General features: G+C 34.3%; 1 pseudogene; it reads right to left on the reverse strand.

The window, feature by feature from the left end:
* Positions 1-7119: 7119 nt before the first annotated feature.
* On the reverse strand, positions 7120-7264 carry LOC114209441 (thymosin beta-10 pseudogene; annotated as a pseudogene).
* Between the last annotated feature and the right edge of the window lie 13880 nt (positions 7265-21144).

The following is a 21144-nucleotide window of genomic DNA, read 5'->3' on the forward strand; positions in this document are numbered from 1 at the left end:
GAGATCATTGTACCTGCATTCTTGCATATACACCTGCCATAATGGTATATGCTGTAAAAACTAACTTAATACATAATTGTTCGGTTGGAAATCATATTGATCTGTATTTCATAAAAAGGATTATAAAACTCCCTTTTAGTATGGGTAATTGAATATATTTTGCTGTTTATGGTAACTACCAGGATGTCATTCTATTTTTTTATATTTTCAACACCAAAAAGTGGTATTGCTCCTATGTATATGTTACTTTGCTTCTTTGGAAAGAATGTTAGTACTCTCTAACACAAAGTAGTGTGACTTTCTTACTATGCAAGTCTTTTAGGATATTGAAATTTAGCATTCTTTATATATGATTAAATTTAACAAATTTATATAATAACTTCAATATGTAATTGAATGCATGAATTAATAGTTTGATGTTTATATGATAAATTCATTTCATTTTTAGTCAACATATGTTTTTTTTTTAATTTTTAAATTTTAAATATTTCCACACTGGCTAAAATTTGTTCTTAGGCAGAGATAGAGATGAAAAGTGGAGTTTGAGTAGGAAAGAGTTTTATTCTTAATTCCATTTAGGTACCAGTTACATACTCCTGAATAGGTTGTCAACATTCTCTAAAATTCAATGGTAATAACTGAAATATGGAAATGATAATAGTACTTAACTCAATAGTTGTTGTGATAATAATGTGTATATAATGTTATAATCACAGCATTAATGACAGAAATAGTTGCAGTGTGTATGGCATTTGTCAAGAATACAAAAAAGAAACCTAATGTTCCGTTTGGAGAAGGTGATAATGGGGAATTCAGAAAAAATGAAAAAAAAGATCTACAAATGTGAGTGAAATTTTGCAAAGTATTTTTATTAATAAACTTTTTAAAATGTTGGAAATAACTTTATATTACATAAAAATCACACAATATTTCTAAGCAACTCCACCTTATAGAATACACATATGTTAGTAGTAATGTGTATAAATGAACATGCAATTGATTTTTATCTCTATCAGCTTTATACCTCTTACCTTCTACTGCTATCATTTCTTTTATATTTCATATGTATCTTGTCATTTTACTTATTTCTCCATTGGGTTCCATCTGTTTTGCCATCTTTCTTTCACATGACATTAACTTATCTTTTTCAGTAGATTTTGAAATCACCTTTTACTTTCCGGAACCCATTTTATTCTATGAATCCAATTTAGAAATACTTTCTGGTGCAGCTGCTATGGAGAACAGTAAAGCAATTCCTAAAAAAAATAATAATAGAGTTAACATATGATTCAACAATTTTACCTGTGGGTATACTCCCAAAAGAATTGAAAGCAGGGGCTTAAACAAGTGTTTGCACACTCATGTTCATAACAGCATTAGTCAAAATAGCCCAAAGGTGGAAACAAATGAAGGGTTCATTGATGGATAAATGGATAAACAAAATGGTATATACATACAATGGAGTGTTACTTTAAAAGTATTACTTTAAAAAGGAAGCAAATTCTAACGCAGGCTACAGCATGGATGAACCATGAGGACATTATGCTAAGGGACATAAGCCATCAATGAAAGGACAAATACTGTGTGATTCCACTTGTATGAGGTACCTAGAGTAGTCAAATTCAAAGAGACAGAGGGTAGATTGGTGGTGGCCACAGGCCAGGAGAAGAGGATAAGGAGCTATTGTTTAATGGGTACAGAGCTTATTTCTGCAAGATGAAATAAGTTCTGGAGATTGATGGTGGTGTTGTTTGCACAACAATATGTAGGCACTTAATGGTACTGAATTGCACGCTTAAAAATGGTTAAGATGACAAAATTTATTCTGTGAGTATTTTACCACAATTACAAAAAAAAAAAAATTTTAAATTAAAAAAATATTATTCGACCATTACTTTCATTGTTTCAGTTGCTACTTGTATTGGTGGAGGAAACTTATAATGACATAGACTCTATTTTGCATACTAATTTATTGTAAAACCAGACTTTTTATTTTTAGATTCTATAAGGTGATTAAAAGATCATGCAATTAAGAGGAAGGAGGGAAGATGGCAGAAGAGTAGGGGACCCACATTTTATCTGGTCCCTTGAATTCAGCTAGATACCTATCAAATCATTCTGAATGCCTGTGAATTCAACCTGAGCTCTAAAAATTGCTACAATTCTACAAATAGAAAGTGACCACTTTTTATAAGCTGCATAAAAAGGCTTCAGGGAACAAAAGCCACATAGAGCAACCTGAAGCAGCTTACACTGAGCCTGGCCCCCTGGCAAGGGGCGGTGCAACTCTGCCCAGGCAAAGGCACCTGAGAATCAGTGCAACAGGCCCCTCCTCAAGAAGACCAGCAGGAACGTCAGGTGAATACCAAGTTTATGGATCAGACAGAACTGAAAAACTACACTAGGGGAAAATAGTGTATAGAATTTGAGGGTTTTTTTCTAAGTCTTTAGTCTTTCATTTAAAATTGTTTTCTCTTTTCTTTTTATTCCTTGTCAACTAGTTTCTTATTTTATCAAGTCTTTGTTTTTTGTTTTGTTTTGTTTTTTAATGACTTTATTTATTTATCTGAAAGGGAGAGAGAGAGAGAACAAGAGCACAAGAGCAGGGGGAGGGAGAAGCAGACACCCACTGACCAGGCAGCCCAATGCAGGGCTCAATCCCAGGACGCTGGGATCATGAACTGAGCCAAAGGCAGATGCTTAACTGACTGAGGCACCGAGGTATCCCTCAACTCTTTGTTTTTAAGTCTTGTCTTAAATTTTCATTTTTACATTTATATTTTATAGTGTTCATTTTTGGCTCCCTTTCATTGTATTCAATTTTATTTTTGTATGTATATAAGTTTTTCTTTCTTTACAATTTTCAGATTTAGTGTCTCCTAACAAACAGACCAAAATATACCCAGGACCACGTGAATCACACTGTTTTGTCCACCTGTGAGATTATATTCTCTTTTATCCTGTTGTTGTTGTTGTTGTTATTGTTGTTGTTGTTGTTGTTTCTGACCTCTTCAGAGTTATCTAGTGTGTATTTTGATGGAGTCGTGGTTGATATTTTTGATTTTGTTCTCTCATTCATCTATTCCTCCCTGGACAAAATGACTAGAAGGAGAAATTCACAACAACAAAAAAGAAACAGAGGTAATATTCTCTGCCATAGAACTAATCAATATGGATATAAGTAAAATGTCAGATGTAGAATTCAGAAAATGATTATAAAATTACTAGCTGGGCTTGGAAAAAAGCATAAAAGACACTAGAGAATCCCTTAGTGCAGAAATAAAATCTAATCAGGCCAAAACTAAAAATGTTTTAACTGAGATGCAATCTAAATTGAATGCTCTAACAGCTAGGGTAAATGAGGCAAAGGAGAGAGTAAGTGACATAGAAGACAAGTTGATGGAAAGGAAGGAAGCTGAGGAAAAAGAGAAAAACTAATGGACCATGAGGGGAGGCTTAGAGAAATCAGTGATACGATAAAGCAAAACAATATTAGAATTATTGGGGTCCCAGAAGAAAAAGAAAGAGAGGGACAGAAGGTATATTTGAGCAAATTTTAGCTGAGAACTTCCATAATCTGGGGACGGAAACAGGCATTCAAGCCCAGGATGCACAAAGAACCCCCCCCCTCAAAATCTATAAAAATAGATCAACACCCCAACATATAATAGTGAAGCTTGAAAATTTCAGAGATAAAGAGAAAATCCTGAAAGGATCTTAAGGCAAGAGCTCCTTAACCTCAAGGGTAGAAACATTAGGCTGGCAACAGACTTGTCAGGCCAGAAAGGGCTGGCATGATATATTCAGGGTACTAAATGAGAAAAACATGCAGCCAAGAATACTTTATCCAGCAAGGCCATCATTCAGAAAGTAAGAAGAGATAAAGAGCTCTTAGGACAAACAGAAACTAAAAGAATTTGTGATCACTAAACCAGTTCTGAAAGAAATATTAAAGGAGACCCTGTAAGCAAAGAGAGAGCCCAAAAATGACATAAACCAGAAAGAAACAGAGACTATCTACATAAACAGGGACTTTATAGATAATACATGGCAATAAATTCATATCTTTCAACATTTACTCTGAATGTAAATGGTCTAAATGTTCTAATCAAAAGACACAGGGTATTAGATTGTATTAAAAAGCAAGACCAATCCATATGCTGTCTGAAAGAGACTCATTTAAAACCAAAGACAGATTGGAAGTGAGGGGGAGAACCATTTATTGTGTTAATGGACCTCAAAAGAAAACTGGGGTAGCAATCCTCATATCAGACAAATTAGATTTTAAACCAAAGACTATAGTAAGGATGTGGAGGGACTCTATATGATAACTAAACGGTCTATCCAACAAGATGATCTAGCAATTATAAATATTTATGCCCCTAACTTTGGAGCAGCCAATTATATCAACCAATTAATAATCAAATTAAAGAAACACATTTATAATAATACAATAATAGTAAGGGACTTCAACACCCCACTCACAGCAATGGACAGATCATCTAAGCAGAAGATCAACAAGAAACAAGGGCTTTGAATGACACACTGGACCAGATGGACTTCACAGATATATACAGAACATTCCATCCTAAAGCAACAGAATACACATTCTTCTCGTGTGCACATGGAACATTCTCCAGAATAGATCACATACTGGGTCACAAATCAGGTCTCAACTGGTAACAAAAGACTGGGATCATTCCCTGTGTATTTTCAGAACACAATGTTTTGAAACTTCAACTCAATCACAAGAGGAAATTTGGAAGGAACTCAAATATTTGGAGGATAAAGAGCATCCTACTAAAGAATGAATGGGTCAGCCAGAAATTAAAGAAGAATTTTTAAAAATCATGGAAACAAATTAAAATGAAAACACAACTGTTCAAAACCCTTGGGATGCAGCAAAGGTGGTCCTAAGAGGGAAGTACATAGAAATAGAAACCTTTCTCAAGAAACTAGAAAAGTCTCAAATACACAAGCTAACTTTACACTTAAAGGAGCTGGAGAAAGAACAGCAAATAAAGCCTAAACAGCAGGAGAAGAGAAATAATAAAGATAAGAGCAGAAATCAATGAAATAGAAACCAAAAGAACAGCAGAACAGATCAGCGAAACTAGAAGCTCGTTCTTTGAAAGAATTAGTAAGATTGATAGACCCCTAGCCAGACTTATCAAAAAGGAAAGAGAAAGGACCCAAATTAATAAAATCTTGAATGAAAGAGGAGAGATCACGATCAACACCCTGAAAATACAAACAATTGTAAGAACATATTATGAGCAACTATATGCCAAAAAATTAGGCTATCTGGAAGAAATGGATGCATTCCTGGAAACTTATAAACTACCAAAACTGAAATAGGAAGAAATAGAAAGCCTGGACAGACCCATAACCAGCAAGGATATTGAAGGAGTAATAAAAAATCTCCCAAAAAACAGGAGTCCAGGGTTAGATGGCTTCCCAGGGGAATTCCACCAAATATTTAAAGAGGAAATCATACCTATTGTTCTGAAGCTGTTTCAAAAAATAGAAATGGAAGGAAAACTTCCAAATCCTTCCTATGAGGCCAGAATTACCTTGATCCCAAAACCCAGACAAGGACCCCACCAAAAAGGAGAATTTTAGATGAATATCCCTGATGAACATGGAAGCCAAAATTATCACCAAGATACTAACCAATAGGATCCAAGTGTACATTAAAATGATTATTCACCATGACCAAGTGGGATCTATTCCTGTGCTGCAAGGGTTGTTCAACATTCACAAATTAATCAATGTGATCACATCACAATCACAGTAATAAAAGAAAGGACAAGAACCATATGATCCTCTCAATAGATGCAGAAAAAGCATTTAACAAAATACAGCATACTTTCTTGCTTAAAACTCTCCACATTGTAGGGCTAAAGGGTCCATACCTCAATATCATAAAAGCCATCTACGAAAAGCCAACAAGTATCATTCTCAAGTTTTTCCCCTAAGGTCAAGAACATGACAGCAATGTCCACTGTTACCAGTCTTGTTCAACATAGTATTAGAAGTTCTAGCCTCAGCAATCAGACAACAAAAAGAAATAAAAGCATTCAAATTGGCAAAGAAGAAGTCAAACTCTCACTCTTTGCAAATGACATGATACTTTATGTGGAAAACCCAAAAGATTCCACCCCAAAATTGCTAGAACTCATACAGGAATTCAGCAACATGGCAGGTTATAAAATCAATGCACAGAAATCATTTGCATTTCTGTACACTAACAATGAGACAGAAGAAAGAGAAATTAAAGAATCAATCCCATTTACTATTGCCCCCCAAACCATAAGATACCTAAGAATAAACCTAAGCAAAGAGGTAAAGGATCTATACTCTAAGAATTACAGAACACTTGTGAAAGAAATTGAGGAAGACACAAAGAAATGGAAAAACATTCCATGGTCATGGGTTGGAAGAATAAATATTGTTAAAAGTCTATGCTGCCCAGAGCAATCTACACATTCAATGCAATTCCTATCAAAATACCATCAACATTTTTCACAGAGCTGGAACTAATAATCCTAAAATTTGTATGGAACCAGAAAAGACCCTGAATAGCCAGAGGAAATGTTGGTAAAGAAAACCAAAGCTGGTGGCATCACAATGACAGACCTCAAGCTTTATTACAAAGCTGTAATTGTCAAGACAGTATGGTACTGGCAAAAAAACAGACACATAGATCAATGGAACAGAATAGAGAACCAGAAATGGACCCTTAATCCTATGGTCAACTAATTTTTGACAAAGCAGGAAAGAATATCTAATGGAAAAAAAGGCTCTTCAACAAATGGCGTTGGGAAAATTGTACTACCAAATGCGATTTTGTTTTGTTTTGTTTTTGCTATCATGTGTGTTTTATTTTCATTAATCATACAGATAATTTGCTATAATATCCCAGGGCAAACTGGAGAATTTGGCAGTCCTATTGTGGGGGGGGGGGAGTTGCTGAGAGACCTGCAGGCTGGTGGCATTGGCAGGGAGTGCCCGGGCTCACAGTGCAGTTTGTTGCTATTTTCCATCTTGCAGGTGGCTCTTCTTTGTCCACATCACAACTGGAGTGTCTCGAAGATGACAGGGTGGTTCTTAGGAATCCTCTAGGTTCTTAGGAAATTTCACTCCGCTTCTTCTGCCCAGTAGTCTCTTTGGTTGGCGGGGTGTTCTTCTCCTGTGTCTCCATTTTCTTCAGCTTGGCCTTATTGAAGCTGGCTATTCCCCCCATGTCGGGCTTGTCTGCCATTTTCTTAAAATGATACGTGAAGTATCCAAGATCTATAAAAACTTACCTAACTCAACACCCAAAAATCTAACAATCCAGCCAAGAAATGGGCAGAAGACATGAACGGACATTTCTCCAAAGAAGTCATAGAAATGGCCAACAGACATGAAAAAATGCTCTACATAACTTGGCAGCAGGGAAATACAAATCAAAAACACAATGAGATACCACCTCACAGCAGTCAGAATGGCTAAAATTTACTAGACAGGAAGAAACAAATGTTGGGGAGGATGTGGAGAAAGGGGAACCCTCTTACACTGTTGGGAATGCAAGCTGGCATAGCCACTATGGATAACAGTATGGAGTTTCCTCAAGAAGTTAAAAATAGAGCTATACTACGACCCAGCAATCGCACTACTAGGTATTTACCCCCAAAATACAAATCTAATGATCCAGAAGGGCACATGCACCCCAATGTTTATAGCAGCAATGTCCACAATAGCCAAACTATGGAAAGACCCAAGATGTCCATCAACAGATGAATGGATAAAGAAGAGTGGTGTGTGTGTGTGTGTGTGTGTGTGTGTGTATTCCATGGAATGGAATATTACTCAGTCATCAGAAAGGATGAATACTTATTTACATCGACATGGATGGAACTGGAGGGTATTCTGCTGAGTGAAATAAATCAATGAGAGAAAGACAATTATCATTTGGTTTCATTCATATGTGGAATATAAGAAACAGCACAAAGGATCATAGGGGAAGGGAGGGAAAACTGAATGGGAAGTCATCAGAGAGGGAGGCAAACCATGAGAGACCCTTAACTGTAGGAAACAAACTGAGGGTTACTAGAGTGGAGACGTAATTGGGTGATGGGCATTAATGTGGGCACATGATGTGATGAGCACTGGGGGTTATACACAACTGATAAATTATTGAACTCTGCATCTGAAATTAATGATGTACTATATGTTGGCTAATTGAATTTAAATTAGAAAAAGTTTATTCAATTGCCTGGAAGATATATAAATATTTCTTTTTTTTTTTTTTAAAGATTTTATTTATTTATTTGAGAGAGAGAGAATGAGAGATAGAGAGCACGAGAGGGAAGAGGGTCAGAGGGAGGAGCAGACTCCCTGCCGAGCAGGGAGCCCGATGTGGGACTCGATCCCGGGACTCCAGGATCATGACCTGAGCCGAAGGCAGTCGCTTAACCAACTGAGCCACCCAGGCGCCCCGATATATAAATATTTCTAATGTATACATGATGGTGTCTAGGAATCATGAAGCTCATTTTACTTCCTCATTGTGCAGTGTGTGGCAAAGTATTAGAATTAATCTTTCAAAACCATGAATGGCTGTCAGTAATTTTTCATGTACATTGGGCATTTAACTGTTTTGTATAAAGTTAATGAAGGTAACGTCAAAGAACAAATGATTTAAGTAGAATTTCAACACCTGGGACAAGCTTAAATAGTGTAAATTGAATAAACTTCCCAAGAGGGATAAAATAAACATTAAATTACTATCTAGCTAGTTGCTAGTCAGATTTCTTCTCTGCTATGACTTTATCAGGCATATATTTTGTAGAGGAAAGATTTCTTTTTATTTATTTTATAAGATTTTTATTAAAAACATATTTAGATACTGAATTGTCCTATTTAATCATACCATAAAAAAGAAAATTTCTTGTTATTTTGGGTTCTAGGACCCAATCCCAATATGCATTTGTTTAAGGGGGGATTTACTTACAAGTAACAACAAGTAATCCTGGTACACCAGCTGACTGTCCTACAGTTCAGCTCAATCTGATACTATCCACCCAGAGTTTTCATCAGATTCCTCAGGTTAAGAGCTGTCTCATAAGGCTCCCTGCCATCCCACTTTAAAGCTAGTCACAAACCCTAGTCACTACCTATGCTTCTGACAGAATGGTTACAAACTGGAAGTTACAACAACCCATTCCAATTTAGGATGTCAATTGCAAGTCCAGGCTATCACCCATACTTCTAACCTACTGGCTATAAATTTGAGGTTCCCATGACTCCCTACAGTGGCTCACAGAACTCAGAGAAACACTTTACTTATTAAATTATTGATTTATCATAAAAGGGTATAACCTAGGAATAGCCACATAGAAGACATGCAAAGGTCAAGGTACATGGGAAGGGGCACAGAACTTCCACACTCTCTCCAGCATGCCACTTTCCCCAAATCTCCATATGTTCACCAAATAGAAATTTCTTTGAACCCTGTCCTTTTGGGGTTTTATGGAGGCTTTATCTCAAAGGGATTATTGATTAAGTCGTTGGCCATTGGTGATTGAACTCAACCTCAAGCCCTTATCCTCTCCCTGGAGGCTGAAGAATGGAACTGAAAATTCTAACCCGTAATCACATGGTTGGCTCCACTGGCAGCCAGCCAGTCACCACCCTTAGGCTTTCCCAGAGTTACCTCATTAGAATAATAAAAGGGTGGCTCAATTGGTTAAACCTCTGATTCTTGGTTTCAGCTTAGGTCATGATCTACCAGTTAGGAGATTGAGCCCCGCATCAGGTTCTACACTCAGCACAGATTCTGCTTGGGATTCTCTTTCTCCCTCTCCCTCTGCCCCTCTGCCCCTCCTCTCTCTCTCAAATAAATAAATAAATCTTTAAAAAGAAGAATAATAAAAGATACTTTATCACTCTCCACACTTAGGAAATTCCAAGGGATTTTAGAGCTGTGAGCCAGGTATTGCATAGGAAGACCAAATAGATACCATCTGAATGACCAAAAATATATTTTTCTTATAAATCACAATATCAAACTTACAGTATTGTTGTTTGCAGTATATGAAACTATAATTAATTGAGGACTACTCAGCTAAGATTGACTTTCTTTGGGTGAAACTATAATCTCAGTAAACATTTATTTTTTCTCCTTTATACCATCTATGTACATTTATACTGAAAATCTTATTTCAGAGAATTGCAGTTTAAAATGGAGCTTATGGATTGCCCCATTCCTTTTGTTTATAATTTGATTTTAATTAAATGTAATACTTTGGAACAAGAACTTCATAAACAGATGTTTACCTTATCTTAATGAAGTGATGGTTTTGTATAAATTTAATATTTCTTTTTTTTAAGATTTTATTTACTTATTTGAGAGAGAGAGAAAGTGAGAGAGAGCATGAGAGGGGAGAGGGTCAGAGGGAGAAGCAGCCTCCCCACTGAGCAGGGAGCCCGATGTGGGACTCGATCCCGGGACTCCAGGATCATGACCTGAGCCGAAGGCAGTCGCTTAACCAACTGAGCCACCCAGGCGCCCTAAATTTAATATTTCTGAAAGGATTCAGTTAAAATACATTAGTATAAAAATCTTCTATTTTTCTAAAGAGTGGTCACTCTACAGTAATAAACCTTACCACATTTCCCACCAATGCCCTTTGTGTGAACTCATTTTTAGAGGATGATAGACCCTCACCTTTCCTGTGGGATTGCTAATACTATCAAGAAGAACAAAGAACTTTTACCCTCTAATCTCCTGGGACTACTGCTCTCTCCTTGTTTCATCAGAGGTGAGGACTAGTCAGTAGGCACATTTAATCATAAGCCATATCAAGAATATCTTCTGGGTCCAAAGTGAACCTAAAATCTCACTCTAAGCTCTTAAATAGGTTACTGAACTTTACTGGTTGCTAAAGAGTTATGCCATTGCTTCTTATTGTGGGAGTATTGAGCCATAATACAATATAGCTTTAAAATAGAATATTATAGAAAAAAAGGATACTTTTTCAAAACTGAATATAAAAATAAATCAATTATACATTTTAAAGCCATCTTATATTATTCACTATAGCATAATATTCACATGCACTGTGTCATTTAATTACCATAATAGCCAATGAGGAAGATAAAATATTGAGACTACAGCCAGTTTAAAAGTTGTTTCCAACTTTTTGAAGAGAGTAAATGATCCAAGATTTAAAGCCAGGTCAGTTAAACTGGACAACCATTAACTTTCTACTCTGTAGCATGGCCTTCTTAATTCATAGATTTGGTAATAAATCTGAAAGTAATTCAGAAAGTGAATTAACACAACTAATTGAACACATTACTTTAAAATTTTAATTTTGGTATGTTCAAGAGTAATCATAAATAAGGAGTCTAATTGTTTCAGCATGATGATTTTGTCACCTTAGATTTACCTTAATAAAAATAGTGTGCCCTGTGGTTAATTTTGGTACAAAATACTCCTCAGACTATACCTAGTTGTAGTTTTTTAAAGTCATTTAAAAGAATTCAAAGAGAGAAACTAGAATACAATTCCACATACACACACAAAAATCAAGAATGACTAACAAAAACAAAATAAATTTTAAGGTAAAAAGTCCAAGAAAACAAAAAATGAGATTTTTATACTAGAAAAATAAATAATAAAATATAAAAATAAATATTTATGGAATTTATGATTTGAATAAATTAGCTGAGAATGTACATGTGTCAAATTTTTCTCTGTTTTGTATTTAGCATTTTGTATACATGGATTATGTGTTCATTGTAAAATTCATGACCTGATTTTTCCCCTTGTTACAACTATTTTAAAAAAACTGAGCAAAAATATTCTATTACATATCTTGATATTAACACATTTTGATTTCTTGATTTATTTTTATTTTCTTTTAACCTGATTATGCAACCAATTGTTTATCTAGTTGTTGTTGCTCTTAAATTATTATTCAGATATCTTCTATAAGATTGTTTATGAAATCTGCAGATTTTCTTTTCCCCCAATTCATTGTGTGTATATGGCTGTATGTGTAATTTTTATAAACACCTTCCTCGTGGTTTGTTTAATTTTATTTTTTTATTTTTCTGACTTATTTAAATTCTTTAGTTTGTTAAAATGATTTAAGTGCTTAACTCATTTAAATCCCCAAATCGAGACTCTGCATAGCTAAGTGTAAGCCAGTCCATGATGAATACATGGTGTTATAATTCTTTGTTTCCATTTACTTTCACCCACATTCTTTTTTTAAATTTTTTTTTCATTTATTTGAGAGAGAGAGAAAGATCATGAGCAGGGGGGAAGGATGGAGGGAGAAGCAGACTCTGCGGTGAGCAGGGAACCCAATGCAGCACTCCATCCCGGGACCCTGGGATCATGTCCTGAGCCAAAGGAGGACGCTTAACCAACTGAGCCACCTAGGTGCCTTTTTGCCCACATTTTCCAAGATTTCTTTGCATGTCTAACATATTTCTGCCTGAATTCTTTGATGTTTTTGTCTTCCCCTTTTTTTCAATATTCCCTTACTGTTCTTATACCTTTCTTTCCTTTACAGTGCTAGATGATTTTTCAACTTATGCTGTGGTTTTTTTCTTCTATTGTATATTGTAGGTAACATCTAAATTCAAAAATGCAATAGTCACTTATTAGATCCTTTGCTTTCATGAAAAACTTTTGGCCACATTTTTACCGAAAGTATGGTCATTTTTTAAGATGGTAGTAGTTATTTAATCAATTTGCTTCTAGTTAATTTCCTTCTTTTACATCTTTTTTAACTTCCATATCTTTTCACTGCCAATCATTATTTATATTCCAAAGAGGAGCCAGGAGAATGCTTTAAAATATGCAGATGATTTCCAGGAAGGAAAGTATGTTTGTGGGTCTCTCTGTCTTTGTCTTCATCCCTCCATCTCTCTCTGTCTCTGTATCTCTCTCTATATATATCTGTAGCCATATCTATATCTAATCTACATCTATATCTAAGTATATCCAGATGTGTGTGTGTGTGTGTGTGTGTTCTTAGCCTTTACTTGTTGGTAATAACAAATACCAGCAAGAGAATTTACCATTCAGTTATCCCTTTGCCCTGTCAAATGGAAAATCCTCCAATTTTCTCTACCACGAGCTCCTCCTTGCTATTTCATGGGTCAGATCCATTATCTCTGTTCAAGTAATGGATGCTTCATTTTGTTTTTTAAGGTGTGCACCTACTTTGGAAAATTCCCTACTCACTCAACATTTCATTATTTTTATTTATTTTTATTTTTTATTTTCTTTAAAGATTTTATTTATTCATTTGACAAAGATATAGTGAGAAAGGGAACACAAGCAGGGGGAGTGGGATTGGGGGAAGCAGGCTTCCTGCGGAGCAAGGACCCCGATGTGGGGCTTGATCCCAGGACCCTGGGACCATGACCTGAGCTGAAGGCAGACGGTTAACAACTGAGCCACCCAGCGCCCCAACATTTCATTATTTTTAAAGTGTAAGATATCCACTCTGCATCATCTCATATTGTGTAATACATTTTTTTTCATCGACTTGGAAATTTTCTTCCTACTCTTATGTTTAGCATGAGAGCTTGCCCTATTTTCCATTAAGATGGAATTGGAATTTCATGTTCGCCTCAGTTTCTCTGGATTCAAAGAAAAGGAGATAATGCTATCTCAATGCCATTATTTTAAACACAGAATTTTCTTCTGGGTATTGTACATAGCAGAACAGCTCTCTCACTCCAATCTATTGAAAATCCTCAACACAAGGGTTTGTTCAAAACAAAAAAAAAAGAGAGAGAAAAGAAAAAAGAGAAAGAATTTTTATAAAACTTAAGTGCACCTTAGAATCTCAATTCTACACTATTTCTTTCCATATTTAAATATACAAAATATATTGAACCCCTTCATATAAAAAGTACTCTGTGACATAAAAAAATGAGTGATACATTTCAATTCTTTAAGTTGCTCACAATTTACTTACAGAAAACATATATACATCTAATCACAATACATGTCAGATGGTCTAAAATCATAACTGATTAAGATATAATGGGATTTGATGAAATAAAAAGATGCCTGTTGAAAGGATCATATTTCTTTTCTGAGTTATGGAATTATGACAGCACACCATAAATATTCTTTTCAAGTTATCCTCATTAGGTCTTAAAATCTTTCACTTTAGATTTACAGTGGTCTGGAAAGACTGCTATTGTATCACTGTGAATACTGTAAATTATTCATGAATCAGCATTTTTTACATTAAACTGAAGTTCTGATATTGTCTGAAATATGGCAATAATTAATCCCTTACAAGTCACAGGTGTTTCCCTATAACCTTTCAGTGTCACTCTGTTTATGTCTCAGTTCCATATTAAAAAATCAGTATGTCATATCTGTGCTTTATGCAGGTAAAGGACCATGATCAATATTTATTGACATTTTTGGTTTGTCACATAATCACTAAATTATATTAATTTTAATGACTAAAAATTTAACACTTCATTTTGTGTTAATTTTTTTCAAGTATCTCTCAATCTTGCTCTCCTTTAGGATCCTCATGAGCAAATGTCTAAGTGTGAATTTTGTTTATAGACTTACTCTTTCATATACTTATATTACTGCCAAAATATATTAAGCAGTTTTCTCTGAGGATATATTATATTACATACAAAAATATTGATATTTTCTCTGTTCAGCTGGTAAACATTTCTTTTTCTCACATAGCTTCATATTTCTAGTTAAAGTTCCATTTTTTTCCCCAGGCAGCATAGAAGATATAGTTTATGCTCTCTCAATTGCCCATCACCCATATCAAGAAATCATATACTTACTTTCCAAGATATTTTATACCTTGGAGTATACTTTTATGTTAAGTAATACAAATGACTTTGTAAGTACATTATTCTAGAAAACAATGACTGATAAATTTAAGAAATCTTAATTCCAAAATTGAGGCGACTATAGAGAACAATAAATTTTATTTTAATAAATGCAGTTGCCATAGTTGAATAATTCAGGGCTCCCAACACACATTTTCTCTTGATTAGTAACAATATAAAAAACTACTGGGCATTTCCTATACACTGTAATTAATACTCAGGAAAGATTAGAGAACTAGTCAGAAATGTTCTGTGTCTTATTAAGGTGGGAAAAACAGACACTAAAGAAAATATTACATACAATTAATCATATGTTTGCAACTGTGCAAAGAAGTGTCTTTTAAGCTGAAACCAGAGGATGACTGGGATGAATGAGCAAAGATTTGGAGATAGGAGGGAGTAAGCCTTCTAGACACATAAAATATGGGGAGGTTGAGAACTGGATGAGAAAATTAATATCAAAGACCAAAAGAAACTTTTTAAAAAGAATGAATCATAGGATAAAGAAGATCCTCACAAAGTGAGTTTAGATAACCGTGGCCATATCATGTAACACATATGGTAATGATTTTGTACTCTACCTGAAGGATTTTAAGTTGAGGAGGGTAAAATCCCAATATTGCTTTTAGTTACTGTGTGGATTATAAATTACTAGGTTGTTTAGCTATAGTGTGGGCAAGCAGATGGACACTAGGAAGAAAAATTCGTTTTTCTTTTCTTTTTTGTTTTTGTTTTTTAGGAAGAAAATTTCTAAAAGCTGGTGGATGAGTATAAATTTAGGAAGTTGGAAATTTTGAGATAAATTCACTAGTTTCTGGCATTGTCAACTTGAAGGAACTGCTTTTTATGGAATTGAAGAACACCAGAAAAATTTTTTTTTCATTTTACATAAAAGGTCTTGGATCTTTTTTAGAACATTGCTATTTTGAGGAAAAAATGAAGTCTCAAGCAGAGATTTACAAAATAAAAATATTTGTGGATTAGTCATTGAATGTTGGATTTGGAGATACAGAAAACATACAAAATAGTTTTCATGGAGGTTATAGTAAAGTGAGGGGAACAAACAATAAAAGAACAAAGAGTAGTAGGATATAAGTGCTAAAAGGAAAAATTAGATAAGTGATTCAAAGGAATAAAGGCTGAAGTAATAGCTGTTTTAGAGAAGGCAGGTCAGAGAAGTCCTCTGAGCAGGCAGCTCACTGATAAGTTGTGAGTGTGTGTTGGGGAGATGAGCATTCCAGGGATCAAAGAAAATGCCTTGAAATGATGAGTCTGTGGATGGAAATAGCTGACTTCAGAATAAAGTTGATTTGAGAATTATTGGTTTACATCTGACAAGTTCAGTCTTGGGATTAAATGACATGTTTCGAGGATTAAGCCTGAAAACTGAATTCTGATACATTTTCCTATTTAATGTCATAATTAGTCTCAAAAATGTTTAAGTTCTTCAAGATAAATATAGTCACTGCTTCATTTATGGTTCTGCAAGAAGGCAACTATGAGATACTTTGGAAAAAAAGAACTTTTTAGAAAATTACGGGCTAGGATATTAAAGCACAATCATTCCAAGCCAAGCCATGCAAGTTTGGTGTTAATTGATTTTTTTTTTTTTTTTGCCACAATAGGAAGTGGTGTCCTGAGATTGTAATGTATTGGTTTAAGACATGGATTTAGTCAAGATTCTGAACAATTTTCAGGCATTAAGTTGATGCTTCTGGCCTCTGGCAAGGTGGAGGGGGCCATGTCTATATATCCAAAAGGTTCAGTTAGTTTTGGACTTCAAAGTTCTTGAGCACATTCACCAGATACTATCATTCAAAGTCTTATAACCTCTATCCAGACATTATCTATGGTGGGAAAGGCTTCCTATGCTGCCAATTCAACATTAGCTGAAGCCTGGTTTTCATATAGTTAGATTCTGTTCTCTATCTTCATCACAGTGTGAATGTCTTATTGGTGCTGTAATTACTGTATCCTTTATAATCAGTGTTTGTGTTTATTTTCCAGCAATATCTGCTCTGAAACCCTAAGAAATCTAGGTCTCCTTCAATACTACCATAAAATAGATTTCTTTGATTTTCTAGTTCTCTTGTTAAATAACCCCTAAAAGTAGGTCCTGATTCTACTACCACCTCAAAATCCAGGTACAGGATTCAACTGTGAGAGCAAGGTACAGACAGAATCACTAATCTCTATGCCCATGCTCATTTCTTTTTCAAAATCTTTCCCCTTTCTAAACAGTTTGGGGGCTGTACTTTCTTTTTGAGCTTAGGGAATTTTTCTCAGGAAAAATTCTGGATATATCATCTATTTTTTTTTTTTGAGAGGGAGAGGGGAGGGTTAGAGGGAGGATAGAGAGAATCTTAAGCAGACTCCATGCCCAGCATGGAGCCCATCGTGGGGCTCCATCTCATAACCCTAAGATCATGACCTGAGTCAAAATCAAGAGTCGGATGCTTACCCAACTAAGCCACTCAGATGCCCCTATCATCTACTTTTAAAAGCATTTCTCCTTAAACATTGGTCTTTGATATTTAATTTTATATTAACACAAAGAAGAATGCTGTTGAATTATATTTTCTTTATCTTTTTTATCTTCTTTATTTTTTCCACTCTTCCTTCTGGACAAAGTTATTATAGATGTGAGATATGAGACTGCAGTTTTTCCCAGGGTAGTGTTGTCAGAAAAGACCAGCAAACAAATATGGTGCATATTTTAGCTTCAAAAGTCACCATCCAAGTTTAAAACAGAAATGATTAAACATGTTTATAAAAAGGCACAATACAATATTGTGTTTAGCATAGTTACAAAATAATATCCTCAAATTTTGGAGAATTACATTACTTTTCAGAGAAAATGACAGTAAGATATGAATATGTAGGCACCAGTTCCTGTTAATATTTGGCCTTAGTATGAGAGTCAGAGGCCACTAAGGAGCCCTCCTACAGCCTATTACCTTGAGGGAAAGAGAATGTGCACCTTGATTTAGGTGAGGCCCAAGTAATCAGCAAGAATTTAACAAATTCTCCCTGGTTATCATGGTATAGCAACCTAGACCAATTGGGGGTAAGTGTATTGTTAGGTGAGTTGTGATAAAACTCTTCTTATTCTCAAATTACGCTTAAGTTCTGTCAAGCTCCAGAGTAGTATAGTAGTACATTCAGAATTTTCTGTGTCCCCAACTGTATGAAATATATTATAAAGGAAAATTATAGAGGATGTGTTATTAAACATGCTGGAGTTCCTAAAGATAGAAATAGTGTGTGCCAAGGATGAGGATAGGGACTGCTATTTTCAGAGGGCCACAGAATATTCTGAATAATGGTAGGATGGAAAAAACTTGATTTCTTGATGAAATCTTTGAGTCACTGAATCAATCAGTTTGAATGTTACTAATTATCTATAATTCTTAAGAGATATAGTATATTTTCCTTAGAGTCTAAAAATTTTTGAAGCATAGTTTATTTTCAGTCAAAATATTCTAATTATCATCAAAGAAAACAATAAAACAAAGGTAAAATTAATTAGAGAACAGAAAAATGATTAATGTACACCATAGCCAGAGATGTGTAATAAACAATACAAATAAAGAACTAATTAGAATAACATGGAAAGGAAAAGGATATTATTTAAATGCCCAAAATTGAGATAAAGGGAAGAAACAAAATTAGATATACTAGGAAAAAAGTAAAATTTAAAGTTATTCATGAGTGGATAAATATGATAAATAATTAAATCCATGAAAAACGTCATGTCTTATGTTAAAGAACTACCGATCACAAAAGAACATGGTACATATTTTTCAACACAGTTGTCTTGAAATTATCAAGTAATAGAAATTGCTGCTTTTTTGAATTGTAGTGGGACATAAAAAATAAGCATTGTTTTCTGATCTTTTATTCAGAGTCCTGTAGTGAACTTACTATTATGTGAATCTTAAAAAGTAATATCCAGGTTCATAAGAACAAGTGCCTTAAAAAAAGGGGCAAAAAGGGAGCCAAGAAGAAAGAAATTCATTATTTTTCAAGATTGGTATGATGTGAAAGAATCAGCTATGTTCAATACAAGAAATACTGGAAAAACAATAGTCACAAGTACTCAAGAAAACAATCACATCTGATTGCCCAAAGGATTGTTTGGTTTGGTTTTTTGAAATGAGATGTACTGATCTGCAGAATGATGAGATTTCATTTGGAAAATTCAAACTAATTTTTGAGGATTTTTAGGCCAAAAAAAAAAAAAATGCCTGAGCAACATCCATAATATGGATCTTACCCATGACAAAATGTGCTTCACAGTCAAAAACTGGCAGATCATGACTGAAGGTCATGTTGATATCTAACTATCTATGATACTTGCTTTATCTGCTCTATGTTGGTTTTACTAAAAATTATAAGCATATTCAGAAGGCTTCTCATGCTGAGGAACACAGTTCTACCAAACCTGAGGATGATGGAAATCATGGCATGAACAGGCAGACAGCATGGCAATTATGAATTAAGCTGCCATACACATCCATGTGCAGGTTTTTGTGTGGACAGAAGTTTTCAACGCTTCGGGTAATACCAAAGAGTGTGATTGCTTGATCAGATTGTAAGAGTATGTTTAGTTCTATAAGAAAATTTTAAACTCTTTTGCAAAGTGACTGTTTCCCAGTCATTTCTCAGCAATGAAATGAGAGTTCTTGAAATGAAATATTCCCACCAGCAATGAATGAGAGTTCTTGTTACTCTACATCCTCACCAGCATTTGGTGTTGTCAGTATTCTGAATTTTGACTATTCTAAATGGTGTGCAGTGTATCTCATTATTTTAATTTACACTTCCTTAATAACATATGATTGGAACATCTTCTTGTGCTTATTTACCATCCATTTATGTTTTTTTTTTTTTTTTTTTTTGGTGAGATGTCTGTTAAGGTTTGTTCCATTTTTAAGTGGGTTATTTGTTTTCCTCTTGCTGAATTTTAAGAATTCTTTGTAAATTTTGAATAGTAGTCCTTTATCAGATGTGTCTTTTGCAAACATTTTTCTCCCATTTTGTAACTTGACTTTTCATTCTGTCAACAGTGTGTTTTGCAGAGTTTTGTTTGTTTGTTTGTTTGTTTGTGTTTTGTTCTTTAATCAAATCCAACTTTTCATTTATTTCTTTCATGGATCATTCCTTTGGTGTTGTATCACCACACCTAGAGTCATCTAAGTTTTCTCCTATGCTATTTTCTAGGATTTTCATCATTTTACATTTTACATATAGGTCTATTTTCCATTTTGACTTAATTTTGTGAAGAGTGTAAGGTCTCTGTCTAGATTTATTTGTTTTTACATGTAAATGTCTACTTTGTCCAGCAGCATTTGTTGAAAAGACTGCCTTCTCTCTGTTGTATAGCCTTGCTCCTTTATCAATTATCAGTTGACTATATTTATGTGGGTCTATTTCTGTATTTCTTATTCTCTTCCACTGATCTACTGGTCTATTCCTTCACAACTATTTCTGCACTCATGCTACACTATCTCTGCAGTTTTATATTTAGTCTCAAATTTGGGTAATGTCAGTCCCCCAACTTTGTTCTTCTTCAATTGGTGTTGACTATTCTGAGTCTTTTGCCTCTCCACATTAACTTTAGAATAAGTTTGTATAAGAAAGTTGGTTGACTTCTGTATATTTGGTATGTTAACCTTATATCCTTCAACTCTGCTATAATTGCTTATTAGTTATAGGAAATTTTTGTTGTTGATTCTTTTGGATGTTCTACAGAGAAAATAATGTCATTTTAAACAAAGACCATTTTATTTCTTCTATTATCATACTTTTTGTTTTCTTGTCTTATTGCATTAGCTAGCACTTCTACTGCCTTGTTGAAAAGGAGTGGTGAGAGGGGACATTTTTGCCTTGTTCCAGATCTTAGTGGAAAAGCTTCTATGTTCCTACACATTAATTTTTAAAGTCTAGAAATCTGTAATTGCTCTTCTGGTTAAACTATAAATCACTGTTTTTCTGTTTCTAAACTTCAAACTACATAATTTATTTCAAAGAATAAAATAATCCACAATTTATGTTGAAATATTTTTCTACATTGACTATTTAAATCAGATTATCATTAAAACTTTTATTAATTTTAATTTAAACATGCACTAATATTAAGAAAGTTGAAGTAAACTAAGGCACGATTTCATCTGTATAATAATCACTTAATAAAAGTGTACAGGACTTATGAGGAAATGAAACTGAAAGATATATATTCAGAAATTTATGTTT

Source organism: Eumetopias jubatus, unplaced genomic scaffold, assembly GCF_037043125.1.
Source record: "Eumetopias jubatus isolate StellerSeaLion01/CBP00866 unplaced genomic scaffold, mEumJub1_p1.0 scaffold_3, whole genome shotgun sequence".
Lineage (NCBI taxonomy): Eukaryota > Metazoa > Chordata > Mammalia > Carnivora > Otariidae > Eumetopias > Eumetopias jubatus.